This window comes from Nannospalax galili, unplaced genomic scaffold (genome assembly GCF_000622305.1).
Source record: "Nannospalax galili isolate Female #2095 unplaced genomic scaffold, S.galili_v1.0 scaffold180, whole genome shotgun sequence".
Taxonomy (NCBI): domain Eukaryota; kingdom Metazoa; phylum Chordata; class Mammalia; order Rodentia; family Spalacidae; genus Nannospalax; species Nannospalax galili.
Genome location: NW_008348199.1, coordinates 2,927,457 through 2,945,775, shown reverse-complemented (window position 1 = coordinate 2,945,775; position 18,319 = coordinate 2,927,457). Strand labels below are relative to the sequence as shown.

The following is an 18,319-nucleotide window of genomic DNA, read 5'->3' as shown; positions in this document are numbered from 1 at the left end:
GCCTTTTACTAGAGTAACTGTACATTGGGGGAAAGGAAATAATTAGACATTCCGAGGCCTATTGGATACTGGTTCTGAGTTGACACTGATTCTGGGATGTGGTCCCTCCAGTTAAAAGTAGGGGCTTATGGAGGTCAGGTGATAAATGGAGTTTTGGCTGAAGTCCAACTGACAGTGGGTCCAGTGGGTCCCCAAACTCATCCTGTGGTTACTTCCCCAGTATCAGAATGTACAATTGGGATAGATAGACTTACGAATTGGAAGAATCCCCACATTGGTTCCCTGACCTGTGGAGTGAGGGCTATTAATGGTTGGAAAGGCCAAATAGAAACCACTGGAATTGCCTCTGCCAGGGAAAATAGTGAACCAAAAATAGTATCGCATCCCTGGAGGGATTGCAGAAATTAGTGCTACCATCAAGGATTTGGAAGATGCAGGGGTGGTGATTTTCACCACATCTCCCTTTAGCTCTCCTATTTGGCCTGTGCAGAAGACAGATGGGTCATAGAGAATGACAGTTGACTATCGAAAACTTAATCAAGTAGTGACTCCAATTGCAGCTGCTGTACCAGATGTGGTTTCCTTACTGAGCAGATTAATACGTCTCCTGGTACCTGGTATGCAGCTATTGACTTGGCAAATGCTTTCTTCTCTATACCAGTTCATAAGGACCACCAGAAGCAATTTGCTTTCAGCTGGCAAGGCCAATAGTATGCCTTTACTGTCCTGGCTCAAGGGTATCTTAACTCTCCAGCATTGGGCCATAACTTGGTTCGAAGGGATCTTGATTCCCTGACTCTTCCACAGAATATCACACTGGTCCACTATATTGATGTTATGCTGATTGGATCCAGTGAGCAGGAGGTAGCAGACAGTCTGGACTTGTTGGTAAAGCATATGCCCATGAGAGGATGGGAAATAAATCCCACCAAAATTCAAGGGCCTTCTACCTCAGTGAAATTTCTAGGAGTTCAGTGGTGTGGAGCATGCAGAGACATTTTTCTAAGGTGAAGAATAAGCTGTTGCACTTGGCCCTCCCTCCACCAAGAAAGAAGCACAAGGCTTAGTGGGCCTGTTTGGATTCTGGAGGCAGTACATTCCTCATCTGGGTGGGTTACTATGACCCATATATCAAATGACTCAGAAGGCAGGTACCTTTGAGTGGGGCCTGGAACAGGAAAAGACCCATCAACAGGTCCAGGCTGCTGTACAAGCTGCTCTGCCCCTTGGACCATATGATCCTGCAGACCCGATGGTGCTTAAGGTATCAGTGGCAGATAAAGATGCTGTTTGGAGTCTCTGGCAGGCCCCCATAGGGGAATCACAGTGAAGGCCATTGGGATTTTGGAGTAAGGCTTTGCTTTTGCCTTCATCTGTGGACAACTATTCTCCCTTTGAAAGACAGCTCTTAGCCTGCTATTGGGCCTTAGTGGAAACTGAACGTTTGACAGTGGGCCACCAAGTCACCATGTGACCAGAGCTGCCCATCATGAGCTGGGTGTTATCTGACCCCCCAAGCCATAAAGTAGGACATGCACAGCAACAATCCAAGACAAACTCACCAGCGAGAGAGAAGGCAAGCAGCAAGAAGCCAGGCGTTCTCCTCTGCCTTGGCCTTTTATACGGGCTGCCATCATAAGGTAACACCCACACTTAGGGTGTGTCTTCCAGTTTCAGATGATCCAATTAAGATCTCTCTCATTTCAGTTAATCCCAGATCCAGTCAAATTGACACCCAGGATTAGTTATCACACCGACCATGGATGGAAACCTCCAAATTCACAAGCCAAAGTAAACATTCCTTAGGTATTTTTAATATTTATTTTTATGTGTGTGCCTGCATGTACATATGCATGTGCACCATGTGTATACAGTGCCAGCAGAGACTAGAAGAGGGTATCAGATCCCTTGGAAATGGAGTTACAGACAGTTGTGAAATGCCATGTGAGTGCCGAGAACTGAAACCTGGGTCTCTACAAGAGCCAGTGATCTTAACCACTGAACCATCTCACCAGCCCTATGTCTGTTACAGTGATTACATTACTTTTCTCATTGCTGCAACAAAATACCTAACAAAAGTAATTTGGCCAGGCATGGGGGCGCATGCCTTTAATCCCAGCACTTGGGAGGCAGAGGCAGGCAGATCTCTGTGAGTTCAAGGCCAGCTTGGTCTACATAGTGAGTTCCAGGACAGCTGGGGCTACAGGGAGACCCTGTCTCAAAAACACCAAAAAAAAAAAAAAAAAAAGGTAATTTAAGGAAGGGCTTATTTTGGCTCATCAGTTCACCATGGTGGGAAAGGCATAAACAGTTGGTCACATTGTGCAGTTTGGGCTCAGCTGGTAAAGGCACCTGCCACTGATCAATCCCTGGGACTCACGAAATAGAAGAACAGAAACAACTCCTCAGAGCTGTCCTCTGACCTCCACATGCACACCATTGCATGCATGCACACAGACAAATACAATTTTTTTTAAATTGGTCTAGGATTGGCAGGATGATTCAGAGTATAGAGAGCTTGCCATGCAACCCTGACACTGAATCCGACTGCCCAGATCCCACGGTGGAAGGAAAGGATTGACTCCTGAAAGCTGTCCTCTCATTCCACACACATGTGCTATGGTTCTCCCTCTCAATCTCTCTCTCTCTCCTCCCCCTCCCCCCCTCTCACTTTCTCTGTTTCCCTCTCGAATATATGCAGGCAGGGATATGGCCATATCATCAAAAGGTTCTCTAATCTCAACAGCATCCATGAATTCCATGCAGAGGTAGGTGTGAGAAGGGTATTTTCATGAACACCCAGTCGGTTCACTGGATGAACAGAACTAAATGAAGAGCTACCTACACACTCAGAGTGGTTAGTGCTGACCATCTACTGGCCATCGTATCCAGAAAATGTGACACAAGTGAGCCTGCTCTGTGCATTTTGTGGCAGCATCACCTATAACTGTGTATTTGCAGACTAACAGGGGGAACAGAAAGGTGTATGTTTATGTAGATCTTAGGCTTCAGGTGTTCGCCGCCGCCCCCGCCCCAGACACAACCCCCAACGATTGCAAGTATCTCAGCATTCAGGAGGTTAACCAGGATCTTTAAATTAATTAGTGTTCTCCTATGGATTCACTGAAAACTAGACTTACCATTTGAAATGTCAAAATACTGCACAGATTAAGAATAGGCATATCCAAGTTTGTTAGATTCTATTATCTTTCCTAACACACCAGCATGACAAATCTTCAAGTCCTTTTCTACAATGTATTCCAACTATTTTTTAACCTTTTAATCATAACTCTTTTCTGATGGCATGCCAATGATTCTTCTCTCTCAAAGATATTTTAGGAAGGCAAAGGCAGGAGGGTGCCAAGTTCAATACTACCACAGGACTAGACAGGGTCTATAGAGAAAAAAAGGTCAGACATGTGGCACATGCTTATAATCCCAGGCTTGAAGTGGCAGCAGAAGAATCAGAAGTTCAAGGTCAACATTGGCTTTGTAAATAGTTAAAGGCCCACCCAGCCCACTAGACACCCTGTCTCAAAAACAGAACACTCAGGATATTCATTCCTATTACACTGTTTTAGGAAGGCCACCTCTTGTTGGCTTGTTACATTTTAGTTATTTTGTGTGCATATGGGGGCAGGCCAGAGAGAGTTTCTGTGGAGGTCAGAGGACAACTTGCAGGAGCTGGTTCTCTCTGCTTTGAGGGTCCCAGGAATGGAATTCAGATGACCGGGTTAACAACAAGCACCTTCACCTACTTAGCTATCCTGCCAGCTCTCCCACTGGTTCTGAGGCACGTCATTCTTTTGGAGACTCTGGGGAAGAGCCAGATGCATTTCAGATAAAGTAGCAGTCTGAAACGAAAGTGATCCTCCCTGCAGTTGGAAATGCTTCCTCTTTCCTTTTCTTGTTTAATGGTGCCAAACATCAACAGTAGAAAGACTAGGGCTGGGAAAATAGCTCAGGAGGACAGTGCTGGCCGAGCATGCACAAGGCTCTTGGTTCACGCTGCAGCAAAAAAAACAAAAAGGAGAGACTAGAGTCCACCAGTTCAAATACTTCTCAACCTGCGACCAACACTGCGTCCCTTGTAATGAGAACACTGAAATGTCAAGAATCACACTCTAACATGTGTCTCCACCTAGATCTGGGAAGCCACCTTGACACTCCAGGCAGCAAAGTCCTCAGGCCCAAAGCAAGTCACACAGGGGACCTGGATCAGCACACAGACAACTGGAGTCATTTCAAACATGTACAAAACCAAGGAATCACAGTAATAAACCTGCAAGGTTCTCACCCCAGAGACAAGTCATGGTAAGAAGACATGCTATTCAGCCCACAAGCCCTTGAGCCCAGGCTAATGAAGGGGGTTGTAAATGCAACAGGAAACCCTAGGCTGAGGGACATTCCACAACACACCAAAGCTACACTCTTCAAAGCTGCCCAGGTCATGGAAAACAAGGAAAGTCTGAAAAACTGCCACAGACAAGAGAAAATTGAGGGGACACCTCAACAGGGTACATCCAGGGAGCCTGGGTGCGGGCCAGGAAGGAAGAGGACATCAGCGGGAGCCCGAGGACATTGGGTTCAGTCCCTAACTTAGTAATGCTGCACCCGAGTAACAACGTGCTGAAACAGTCACATAAGGTGCTAACATTTGGAGAAATGGGGTGAAATACAGTATGCCTCTGTGTAACTTCCATGTCTATGTGAAAACTTCTAAAATCAAAGCTTATTGCAGAAATACAATTTTTTAAATTAACTCATTATGTCCTTCATAAAAAGGACTCAGTAACAAATTCAGTCTTTGTTTTATTCAGCCAGGGAAGATGAAGCTGTCCAAGAGAAAACCATTAAAAAGTTCAAAGAGGGTCTAGAGAGACACTGAGCGGTTAAAAGCACTGGTTGCTTTTGCAGAGGACCTGGGTTCAATTCCCAGTATCTACATGGTGGCTAACAACTGTCCCTAACTTCAGTTCTAGGGGATCCAATTTGCTCTTCTGATCTCCGTGGGCACTGCACAACATGCGTACACTTACATGCATGCAGCAATACACTCATACACATAAAATAAAATAAAATATTTTTTTTAATCTCAAAGAAAATAAAGGCCTGGGAAGGAAGGCAGGGCCTTCTGTAAGCCGAACAAACTGACCAACTGTGACTGCAAGAGTGAACGAGGACAACAATGAGATGTGACATCTCAACCATGAGGCTGCATCTGCAGGGTCCCAATCAGGCTGCTCAAGCAACTCAGGGTCCCCACATTGCCCTGACCAGGTCGCCTCCGTCAGTGTGCCCAGCCTCCACTGCACAGCCATCCCTGTCACTACAACAGCTCCTCGTCCACACAGCAGTGTCACAGGGTCTGCGGATGAGCATGAACTGAAAGCATCAGGGAGCAGCGTCCCAAACCACCACGACAGCTACTGCATAAGAACAGTGCTAGGGTTTCATTACTGCTGTTGTCATCACTAATGCTGCTGTTGTTCAGAGTCCTACGACGTGGCCCTGCCTCGCCTAGAGCTCCCGATGTAGATCAGAGTGGTCCCAAACTCATGGGCAATCCTCCTCAGCTGGATTGTGGAAGTGTTATGCAGTCATACCCAGCTTTAAAAGGAAACGTCTTCAATCTAACTAGGGAAAAAGATGAACAACGATCCTAACTGCACTGGGAAGCCATGGCTCCACACAGCTAGACGCAGACTTCTACCTCTGGTCTTTCTGACCTGGAGACCATGTTCAACCACAAAACCTACCAGCTGCTTCAAGGTGGCTAAGAATTCTATCATCGTTACTTTTCAATGGGCTTCTTCATAAAATGTCCTCTTATCTGAAACAGGATAAATTCTAGAAATCGAAGCATGCTCCTGGATTTTGAAAGGCTGAACTCATTCTTAGATTTAAGAGGACTGCATGGCCGAGATTAAGACGCAAGCAAACACCTTTGACAGAACAACTGACAGCTGCCCTGGAGATGGAGCGCACAATCAGGCCTGAACAAGCAACACACGACATCAAAACTACAGAGACGAAAATGAGAGCAGAGGTCCAAGGACCATCTGAGGAGCAAGGCTTCAAGCAGCAGGCTCAGCCCCATTTTTCCCCAGTGAGGCAAGCCCTCTGGAGCACTTTCAGTATTTCCCCTGATCCAGAAATCAGGGAGTGTCATGACAACACACTCAGTTATGAAACTGGAGATCTGTGCAATAACATCACTGCCCAATACATGTGGCTAAAGCTTTCATTATTATTTTTTTTTTTAATCTTTTTGAGACAGGGTCTCCCTGTAGCCTCAGCTGGCCTTGAACTCAGAGATCCACCTGCCTCTGCCTCCCAAGTGCTGGGATTAAAGGCATGCACCACCATGCCTGGTCTAAAGCTTCATCTTTTTTTTTTTTTTTTTTGGCCTTTTTGGGAAAGGGCCTCCCTGTAGCCCTAGCTGTCCTGGAACTCACTATGTAGACCAGGCTGGCCTTGAACTCACAGAGATCCTCCTGCCTCTGCCTCCTGAGTGCTGGGATTAAAGGTGTGTGCCACCATGCCCGGCAAAGCTTCATCTTTTAAAATCTTAGTGAACAGGCTAGTCGGGGCTTTTCTATTCATTTTTTTTTAATATTTATTATTTTTACATTATGTGTATGAGTGTACTACCCGTGTCATGCAATGCCTGTGGAGGTCAGCAGAGGTTGTTGGATCCCCTGGAACTGGAGTTATGGATGGTTCTTAGCTAACATGTGGGTGGGAACCAAACCCAGGTCCTCTGCAAAAGCAGCCAGTGCTATTAATCGCTAAGCCACCTCTCCAGTCCTTGTTTTGCATGAAGAAGGAAGGGTAGAAATTAGGGCTGGGCTAGCCCCTCACCAACAGGAACTAAGAACTAAAGGTACCTGTCATGTCAACCCACCTGTAGCTGACCTTGGCACTCTATAGATACCCCTGATTCCCAGTACTCCCTGGACATTCTGAAGTGACTTAACCACCATCAGTCCCCTTCCCGGCTCAACCCCAGAAATTCCTAGGTCAACAGGGTGAGACTAACAGCCTCAGCACAGTGTGAAAGGCCAAGGGGAAGCACAGGCCTAGGCATACAATCACCTGCTCCTAGGTTCAACAGGTAAAGGTGCCAGTCATGCAGGCCTGATGATCCCCAGAACACACATAAAAGGCCAGATGCAATGTCACACATCTATAATCCCAGAGTTCCTACAGCAAGGTAGAAACAGGGAAATCCATCCAGAATCATCCAGGAGACAGTAATTAAACAATGGCATATTACTTTTATGCATGGAATTAGTATAAAACACCACATGATGTCCTCGTGGGAGAAATGCCCAGAAATGGGCATACCCATGTACTGCATGTGCAAATCTATCAAGAGGCTCAAACAATTAGATCTGGCACAACCATAAAAACTACCAACCTAGAGAGAGCCACAGCAGGGCAGCCACTTGCCAGCTCACTTGACAACAAGCCCTACAACACACCCTTTTAGACCTTTGATCTTTCCTTCTTCAATATTTGTTATTTATTCTGTGACAATTTAATATGAATTATTTTGAGCACATCCACCCCCTATTTAACCCTTTCTTATCCCAATTTGCACTGAACTCCTTTTCTAAAGATTTATTTACAGGGCTGGACAAACGGCTCAGCAGTTGAGAGCACTTGGTGCTCTTATAGAGGAACCTGGATTTGGTTCCCAACACCCACATGAAACCTAACAACCATCTGTAACTCCAGTTCCAGGGAATCCAATGCCCTCTGTGGCCTCTGTGGGCATTGTATACATGTGTTACACTTACATACATGCAGGTAAAATACTCAGACTTACACAATAAAAATAAACTTTAAAAAATTTGTATCTTGCCAGGCAAGGTGGCACTCGCCTGTAATCCCACCACTCGGGAGGCAGGGGCGGGCAGATCTCTGTGAGTTCAAGGCCACCTTGGTCTACAAAGTGAGTGTTCAATTTTTTTTTTTTACTTAGAATTTAACCCTGAGCCTTACCTTACATATATATTAGGTAAGCACTCTACCACTAAAATAATACCCCAGCCTATACTTTGGATCTTGAATGTCTCCCAAAAACCCATATGTTGAAAGCCTGCTCTGCTGGCATGGTGGTGCATGCCTTTAATCCCAGCACTCTGGAGGCAGAGGCAGGAGGACCTCAGTGAGTTTGATGCCAGCCTGATCTACATAGTGAGTTCCAGGCCAGCTGGGCTACAGGCAGACTGTCTCAAAAAAGACCAAGAACAGCACTCAGGAGGCAGGGGCGGGCAGATCTCTGTGAGTTCAAGGCCACCTTGGTCTACAAAGTGAGTTCCAGGCCAGCTGGGGCTACAGGGAGACCCTGTCTCAAAAAGACAAAAACCGTGATATCTACTAACTTCTGTTCTTTAAAACCTAGGGCATGTATATGAGAACCTAGAGACAGACATGTGAGGCTCTGCTATGCCACAGCCATCAGCTTTGCCCAACCTGTGCTCATTACCATCTCCAAGTTTAACAAATGTGAAAACTTGTAACTTTAAGAAATCTAAAGAAAAATACTGCAAATACCTTTTGTTTACATAGAACAAAAGAACAGAAGGGCCACATCAGGTTGTTGACTGGGCTAAGAGTCTTCCTCCTCCTGCTGGCTGCAAAGCAGGGCTCCTGGCTTCTAGGCACGACATTCCTCTGCCCCGCATTCACCCACCCACACCTGGCAGAACTCAGGGAGGTTTCCACGTGTGCAATGACTGGTAAGTTCAGGAATGCAGTCTAGTAACATTTGTGGAGTTTCTGTGGATGCTATGTTACGCTTTTTGGCATGAAGAAGTTCAAGTGGACTCACCTGAGATACTGTGCAAAGGTGAATTAGCAACCTGGATACAGCCTGGCCCTTGCCTATTGTGTCCCTATTCCACAGAGCACTAGCAAGCATTCCCAAATGTTGCTCCCTGCCCAGGACCTCCTCCTTCTGGCAACAGCACTGCAGTTGGGCTTTGGGGAACTGTCCACCCCGCGAAAACAATAGCATCCCCACCTCCTTTTCAGGCTTCCAGAGCCTGTGAGGCCACCACATCCAATGTCTTCCAAGCAATGGTTTTATGCTCATATTAGCTCAGGACCACAGAACCGTGACCAGGTTACTGTATTCTAATGGAGGAATGCACCCCTCTTAAGCAATCCCCCTGCACTAGAGCACAGACCACAGGAAGAGCATGGTGAAACAGCCCAAGCAAGGCCTCCTCCAAGAGCTGAACACAGAAACTTCAAAAGCACTTTAACTGCTCTTGCCACTGCCCAAGGCCCAAAGACAGCTACATCTGTTTACGTATTTAGTCACAGAAAATTGTAAATATTCAACTAAACATAAAAACAGTCAACTAGGGGTGAGAGAGATGGCTCAGCAGTTAAGAGCACTGACTGCTCTTGCAGGACCTGGGTTCAATTCCCAGCACCCACACAGCAGCTAACAACCATCTATAACTCCAGTTCCAGGGGATGTGATGCCCTTTTCTGATTGCAGGCATTGCAGGATAAGAGTGCACCTACCTACAGGCAGGCAATATATTCATACACATAAAAATAATAATAAATAAAATATTTTAGAAGATCACTTGCCTAGCATGCCTGAGGTCCTCATCACTACAAAAAATGGGCCGTGAAAGACTGGCAGATCAGAGTACATAAATTCCTTCCCTTCTTTTAAATATCCTTTCTTTCACATTTCCTTCCTTTCCTTTTTAAAATTTTTTTATCATTTTTTTTTAATTTTTAATAACTTCATGATTAGAAGAAGCATTTCATTACAGCTTTAACATATTCAGTAACACACACCAGAGCAAGAGTACATCTCTTTCACAAGTGGGTGCAGGTTTCTAGGTTCACAGTTGAGTTAATGCAGTTATACAATATTGAACTCAGTATAAGCCTTGTAAGACATAAAATTGAATGAGTTTTTTAACCTTTAAAAAAGATCTCCATTTCATTTTAGAATATATTGTTCCTTGCAGAAAGAATCATTGTTTTTGTTACTAACACTGAGATGTTGGCGCATCCATCTCTAATCTGTATGTATCTGATTACTAGAGATTACTAGTCATCTCTAATCTGTATGCATCTGATTACTGCTAGTCATAATCGGTTGTACTTGGACCCTTGGCGCCTGTGTATGTCTATGAAGTCATTGGGTGGATTTCAATGGTAATGTTTATCACCTCTACTAATTAGCACAACATAAATTTCCAGGCTTCCTCCTCAAATACAATACATTTTTAAAAAATTTGTTGATTTTTGTGTGTATGGGGGGGTGTATATCACACAGAACATCTTATTCCACTATACACCCACTTCCCAGATGGCACCCTCCCATAGCCTCCCTCCCCCCACTAGAGCCCTTATACTCTGATATCCCTGCTACTGTCTGCTGTGTTGTTGGCACCCCCAGCCAATCCCCACTACTTGCCCTTCTGTTGAATCTAGTCAGCCTATCTAGAGGTCTTTTAGGAAGGTCAGCTGTTCCTCTTCTAGCAGCAATCAGTTGTCAATACTCCTTTAGATAAGATTGGGGTCTGCTGTTCATTTTCCCAGTTCTATGCTTGGTTACTATCTGGGAGTACCTTGGGCCACCCTGGCCAACAAGTCAGAAGAAGGTATCTCCTATCCGGCATTGTGGCTTGTTATGTAGCCTTTAGTCCCAGCACTCAGGAGGCAGAGGCAGGCGGATCACTGTGAGTTCAAGGCCAGCTTGGTCTACATAGTGAGTTCAGGTCAGCTGGGACTACAGGGAAACCCTGTCTCAAAAAGACCAAAAAAAAAAAAAAAAAAAAAGTTTAATTTTTATTTTTATGTGTATGAGTGTTATGTCTGCAATGTAAAGTGCATCACATCATACAGTGAATGCCTACGGAGGTCAGAGGAGGGTGTCAGATCCTCTGGAACTGTTCAGCCACCATGTGGGCGTTGGAAACTAAACCTGGATCCTCTGCAGGAGCAGCCAGTGCACTTAACTTCTGAGCATCTCTGTAGCCACTCTTGTTCTTTTAACTTCTTTGGTTTTTTGGAGACAGGGTGCTGCTACTATGTGGCCCATGCTAACCTCAAACTCTAGATATTCCTGCCCCAATGCATGTGTGGAAATCAAAAGTGGGGTCCACACCTTAAATTCAGTCCCAAAGATGAATGCATACAAATTCAGTTTGTTGTTCTGAGAACCAAATCAGGAAAACTGGCTGCTTCCTATAAAATTCGAAATCAGGAAGTGTGCAGAACACATGATCAGGCAGAGGTCCCTCTTTGGGTTGCTCTGAACTGGCTGCTGCCCCAGACCAGGCTGTGTTGCCCATGGGAGCAGCAGATGAATGCAGAGACTCAGCTGAGGTCCCAGGCCCCTACTTGCTTCATTCTCCTCCACACCTAGACTCAGTTCCAGGCTCGACAAGGTCATGCCCTCCTAACTAACACCTCCTGACAACACAGTCCACCAATTCTCAGCCAACCTCTGAAAAGGGTGTCTCTGTCTCTGTCTCTCTCTCTCCATTCAGCTAGTTTTAACCTCTGTCTACCTCTTCACCACATCACACTCTGGAAAGAGCAAAATTTGTAAAACTCTAGGAAATCAGACAAGTCCCCCTCTCGGCTCACCTCTACCCAGCCAACACTGAGCAAACCCAAGTGCTCCCCTCAGGCTCCACACTCCCAACACCCAATCCCTGGAAGACTGCAGGACTGCTGCCCCCTCCCTTGCCAAAACCACCGGTTACAGCTTCATACCCATACCACCATCAACATCTTGCCTGAGCCTTGGTCCTGTTCCCCATAAATACTCTGTTCCAGTCAGAGGCTGAAGGTCAACACTCTCTGGCTCCACAGTCCCAGTCAAGCAAACGCCAGCTGATTTCCTTTTCTCTGAATCACTACAGAAAGAATGAGTGTTAGATGGGAGGACATGAGAAGACTAGGGGCTACCCCAGAGATTGCTAAAGAGGGAAATGGTGACTTGCCCAATGCAGGAGGACAGTCGAGCCAGACTCAGCAAAGCAACACTCCCGTCATTGCTCTAGCAGACAGCTCAGCTGGTTGTAAGGCGCAGTGGCCACTCAACTGAAACAGCCGCGAGTGTGGGCCAAAGGCAACATTAATCCGGTCAAATGAAATTAAGCATGTGAAAATACCCTTGCTCTCCCTGGCAGCTGGGCTCCATCACTGTCAGAACAATCTGATCTCACAGCTCCTCACACCTGGACTGCCCATTCAGCTCTGCTTGCATGACAGTGGCAGACAGAACACTGAAGTAACATGCTAAAACCCACATGGGGACAGGATGACCTCAGACTCCAGCTGCAAGCAACCCAAGGGGAGGAAGTTGGACTGAGGGGCTGTGCAGAAGGGCAGCGCTGGGGTCTGAAGGGTGACAGGAGTCGGCCAGGTGTCTCCATCCGTCTCCATCCTTGTCTACCCTCACCTCCTCTGCTGCTTAGACATCTCCAGTGACTCCCACAGCCTGTGCGATTAAGACACAGACAGCTCATGTGCGTTTTATCAACTGCACACATATACGCAGACACACATGCTCAGTTTCCTCCACAAAGGCCCACTTACAGACTGCAAAGGCTACTACACCCCAGTATCTAATTAGTAAGTATCCATGGGGAGGTTGCGGGGGGGGGTCCCAAATCTGCACACCACACACAGAGACTAACCCAAGCTCAAATCCTGACTCTGTCACTTACTAGCCACATAACTTCAAAGACATTTTTATTTATGTATACATGTGTGTCTGCGTGTCTGCCACAGGTATGCGAGTACCTGAAGGGGGCAAAAGGTCAGATTCCCTGCATCTGGTGTTACAGGCAGTTGCTAGGACACAAACTCAAGTTCTTTAGAAGAGCAGCAAGAGCTCCTGAGCCAGCTCTCCAGCCCCTAGCCACATAACTTTAAACAAGTACTTAACCACCATTCTGAACCTCCATTTTCTCTGTATGTGCAACAATTCAGAGGCTGCAGAGCCACAGGGATTAGTGACTAGCCCAAACACTCATCACCACTTACAGGAGCTGAAATTCCCACAGGAAGAACTCTACCGCAAGCCCCTAGACAATACCCTGAACATAGCTTGCTTTCCCCAAGGGACTCCAGTGATCACTCATCATCACAGCACGCTTTTTGTTCAGCAACAGCCATGACCTACACACCCATGCCATCATGTACAATCACACTTCTTAAAATATAATTATTTATTTTTGGGTTTTTTGGGTTTTTTTAGATAGGGTCTCCATGTAGCCCCAGCTGGCCTGGAACTCAATATGTAGACCAGGCTGGCCTTGAACTCACAGAGATCTGCCTGCCTCTGCCTCCCAAGTGCTGGAATCAAAGGTATGTGCCACCATGCCCACCTTTTTTTATTTTTATTTTTATTTTGTGTGTATAAGTGTATTGCCTGCATGTAAGTGCACCCGTGTCATGCAATACCTGTGGAATTCAGAAGAGGGTGTTAGATTCCCCCAGAACTGGAGTTACGGACAGTTTAGCACCCATGTGGGTGCTGGGAATTGAACCCAGGTCTTCTGCAAGAGTAGCTGGTGCTCTTAACCCCTGAGCCATCTCTCCAGTCCCCACACCACACTTAAAAGGCCTCCAGGAATTAGGGGCTAGAGAGATGGCTCAGCAGTTAAGAGTACAAACTGCTCTTGCAGAGGACTCAGATTTGTTTCCCAGCACTCACATAGTGGCTAACAACTGTCAGTAACTCCAGTTCCAGGGATTGGCACCCTCTTCTGACCTCTGTGGGCATTGCATGATGTGGTACACTTACATACACACAGACAACACACTCATACACATGGAATAAAAATTTTTTTAAATGTTAAAGATCTCTAGGAATATTTTAAAGTACCCATTTCCAAAGAATACTGAGTGGGACGACAATACATTTCAGTGTGCAGAATATATATAGTCCCAGAGCACTTTTCATTTTTTATATTTATTTACAGGGGAGGTGGAGGTCAGAGGGCAACTTGTGAGAGGTTCTCCCAGAGCACTTTTCATTCATGACCACTGCCAAACCTCACAATCAGAAGTTCACAAGGACAGAGCACTTGCTGAAGGGACACACTCAAACTGAACAGGCAGACATGGTGGCGAGCAGGAGTTACCCACAATGAAATAAAATCTGAACTCATCACGCATCCAACCTTTCTTTCCCTACTCTCCTGGGACTCCCTCAAATGATCAACCCTGCCACCTAGTAACAAAAGGAGAAATATATTATGCAGCACATTGAAATAATCTGGTTCAAAGGTTAAAACCTCCAGAACTGGCAAGGGTGTGCATCGGTACTGCCAGCAGTCTACCTGTCTTTGAACTATCGCAGCACAAGAAGCGAATCACGAATCACGCAACCACAGGTACATAGACAAGCGAAACGGCAACATTCGTAAGCAGCTCTGCACTAACCACGGCAGTTCACTCTCTCACCAAACTGCCTTCCCAGCGAAAGACACCTGCCTCAATCCATGCTAATCAGCACTGGCCCATCCCCACGTTCCAAAGAAATATTTTAAGAACTCAAATTGGTCTTTTAAATCACCATAAAATTACAATGATAGGCAATTTGAGAAAAGGATGTAGAGCTGGTGAGAAGGCTTAGTGAACAGAGGTGCTAGCCAGGTCCTGACAACCTGAGTTCAATCCCCAGATCCCACAAGGTAGCATGAGAGAACCAACTCCCAAGAGTCGTCCTTTGACCTTCATAGGTGAACTGTGGGACACGAACTCCTGTACTCACACACAAACAAAAATAAATTTGTGTCAGAGGTATTACTTTTTAAAAATTGTTGTAAGGGGGGAAGATGTATAAACCTAAAAATCCATGATCTAAAAACATGAGCATCAAAGAGCTGGGCATAGTGACTCATGCCTGGAATCCCAATACTCAGGAGGCAGAGGCAGAACCAGCCCAAGCCTGAGGCCAGCCTGGTCTACACAGCGACTTCTAGGACAGCCATCTCAAAAACAAGAGAAAAAGAGAGAGGCAAGGAGGTAGAACTCCCACCAAGCAAAGCAAACATTACATAAGCCAGCTCCGGACCAAGTCACCTCTCACAGTTCGATTCCCCGCCCCCCCACCCGCGGAAGGGTCTTCACGGCGTCCAGTCATGCATTTGCCGATCCCACAAACGTCTGCCCACATCCCAGTGCAGAACTAAAAACTGGGTTCCAATTGTCTAAAGTTCCTGCTGGCCCTCATTTCACTTAGCAAATAGACCTGGGAGATAAACAGGCAGCCAAACCTTTAGTGAGGAGAACCAAAGGGGTGTGGGCCATGTGTTCTGCAGGCCACAGGGCAGGATGCAGGGGGGAGGGGAAGGGAAAGTGAAGGCTAGGCCTTCTAGAAGGAGGAGGTCAACAAGCAAAAATAGGAAGGGAGGTAACAGCACAGAGGAAAAATGCAGGAGAGAGAGAGAGAGAAAGGGAGGGAGGGAGGGAGAGAGAGAGGGAGGGAAGGAGGGAGGGAGGGAGGGAGAGGGTGGGGGAGTGTGTGTGTGTGTGTGTGTGTGTGTGTGTGTGTGTGTGTGTGTGGAGCAGGGCCGTCCTTCAAGTCTGGAATTTTATTATGAGGCCACAAGGAGCCATTGAAGCACTAAAATTGAACCTCTCTCCACTGCTGACAATGAAGACCCAGAGGAGCCTGGAAAGCCACTTTCTAGTTCCCTCGACTGCTATAAGCACCATAGCCAAAAGCAATCTGGGGGAGGAAGGGTTTATTCCGGCTTACAACGCCCAGGTTACCATCTGACACTGAGGAAGTCAGGCAGGAATTCGAGGCAGGAGCCCAGAGGCAGCAACTGAACACTGATCACTGGCTTGCTCTGCCCTTTTCTTACATAGTCCAAGTTTGCCTGCCCAGGAGAGTATTACCCACAGTGGGCTGGGCCCTTCTGCATCAATTAGCAATTAAGAAACTGCCTCACAGACATGGCCAGAGGTTAATCAGATGGAAGAAATTCCCCAACTGAAGTTCCTTCTTTCCAGGTGACTCTAGTCTGTGACTCTAGGCTGTACACAGCCACTCTTCCTGACTCAGCTCGGGAGCCAATGAAAACAAGCCAAATCAATCCCTCCAACTTCAGTAACCAAACACACAGCCCAAAGACTTCTTACATATGGTTTCCTCTGTGCCAGGTTTCCTCGTCTGTAAAATGGATTTTCACCTCCTCAAAGGGTCACTGGGTGCCATGTACAAAGTGCTCAGAAGAGGAGGCGCTCCTCCGACCGGGTGATGCGGCACCAGCAGCAATACTAGCATGATCCGTAGCCTGTGAACCAAGACGACGTCATGCAGGTCTAAAAGCAGACCAAACCCCACCTACCTCCTAGGAATTGCAAACCCAGGAACTACTCAGGAGCCACTCTGTGACAGAAAAGAATAAACACATACTACTGACAGTCATCTAGCTGGCCAAGAAGGCCAGAGCACAATGGAGCCTGGTTCTCTCAGTCAACAGACAGGTCACATCACTGCCAGAGCTGGAGGAAGGGAGAATGGCCCCTCCCACCCTCCATAGCCTCAGTGCATTCGCAGGCACAGAGGAAGTACTGTACCCTCACTTCTCTGTCCTGGCAGGCCCTCAGAGTCACCTCTGGAAATGACACACTGCCCAGAAGCCACCAACTAGGAAGCCCATAAGGCCTGTGTCCAGGGCTCTGTGCAACCCACAGTATGGGGAGAAGATCCATGCACATCAGGCTAAGCACTGCCCCTTTCTCTCCTACTATGTTACAGGACCTGTGCCAGTGCAGGCCAAAGGCACACCCATGACAGGGCCCCAGCCACACAAACACCAGAAAATAAGCAGCCAAGAAGAGAAAGAAATTGATGTGCCCCAACCACAAGCTCCAGACCTTCCGATGACAGCAATTAGAAAACCTCCTCTAGAATTTGGGTAACTTCAACAAATGGCGCTGAAATCACTGGATGTCTATAGGCAAAAGTATCAACTTTTATCCTTATACCATATATAAAAAGCTCACAATTCCCATACCTAATTGTAAAACCTAGATATGTAAGACTGCTACAAGAGATGTTTATGTCCTCGAATTAAGATTTTACATCTAAGGAACAGAGTGTAAAGGTAATGGGGGTGGTTAGACTGGTGATCAAGATAGAAAGAGAGGGGCTGGAGAGATGGTTAAGAGCACTGGCTGCTCTTGCAGGGGACCTGGGTTCAGTTTCTAGCACCCAGATGGTAGCTAACAATTGTGTCTAGTTCCAGGGGCTCTGACACCTTCTTCTGACCTCTGTGGGCATTCATGATGTGGATGCACTTTACAAGCTAGGTAATACACACGTATACATAAAATAAAAATAAATTTAAAAAAATATTTTTTTTGGTCTTTTTGAAGCAGGGTCTCCCTGTAGCCCCAGCTGTCAGGGAACTCACTATGTAGACCAGGCTGACCTTGAACTCACAAAGATCAGATCCATCTGCCTCTGCCTCCCGAGTGCTGGGATTAAAGGCGTGCGCCACCACGCCCAGCTAAAATCTTCTTTTAAAAAATATTTATTAGCGGATCTCTGTGAGTTCAAGGCCAGCCTGGTCTACATAGTGAGTTCCAGGACAGCTGGACTACAGGGGGGGCTACAAAGCAGAAGGCAGCTTCCGGGGTGAAGGACTTGTTGGCTCTTGTTTGTAGGGATAGCAACAGCATATGTGTATGTCAAACTTCATCAGACCACCACGCCTTAAACATGGCAGCCCACTGCCTGTTCCCAATAGTTCAGTGTCTGAAATCTAGAGAGAGCAATAAAATGCTACTTTTTATATTGTCAAATAAGAATACTCTAGAAACTGCCACCCCTGAGCTGGACCTGGTGCTGCATGCCATATCCCAGCACTGGCTGGGGGGAACGGCAAAGAAGACCAAGGCTGTCCTAGTCTGCTCTCTGCTGTTGAGAAAAAACCCTAACCTAAACCAACTTGGGGAGGAAAGGTTTCCACTTACAACTCCCAGGCCACAATCCATCCCTGTGGGAAGTCAGGGAAAGAACTGGGGACAAGAACTGGAGGCAGGTTCCCAGGTCCCCAGGCTTGCTCGGCCTCCTTACACAGACCAGGCCCACCTGCTCAGGGCTGGCACTGCTCTACAATGGGATGGGCCCTCCCACATTAATTAGCAGTTAAGAAAATTGCCTGGCAGGCATGGTGGCACACACCTTTAGTCCCAGCACTCAGGAGGCAGAGGCAAGCGGATCTCTGGGAGTTCCAGGCCAGCCTGGTCTACATAGTGAGTTCCAGGCCAGCGGGGGTACAGGGAGACCCTGTCT

The 18,319-nt window shown here is 46.7% G+C and overlaps 1 protein-coding gene across 5 annotated transcripts in view; it reads right to left on the bottom strand.

The window, feature by feature from the left end:
- Window positions 1-18,319, bottom strand: part of Pacsin2 (protein kinase C and casein kinase substrate in neurons 2) — a 119,238-nt gene that overhangs the window by 83,121 nt on the left and 17,798 nt on the right. The window lies entirely within an intron of this gene.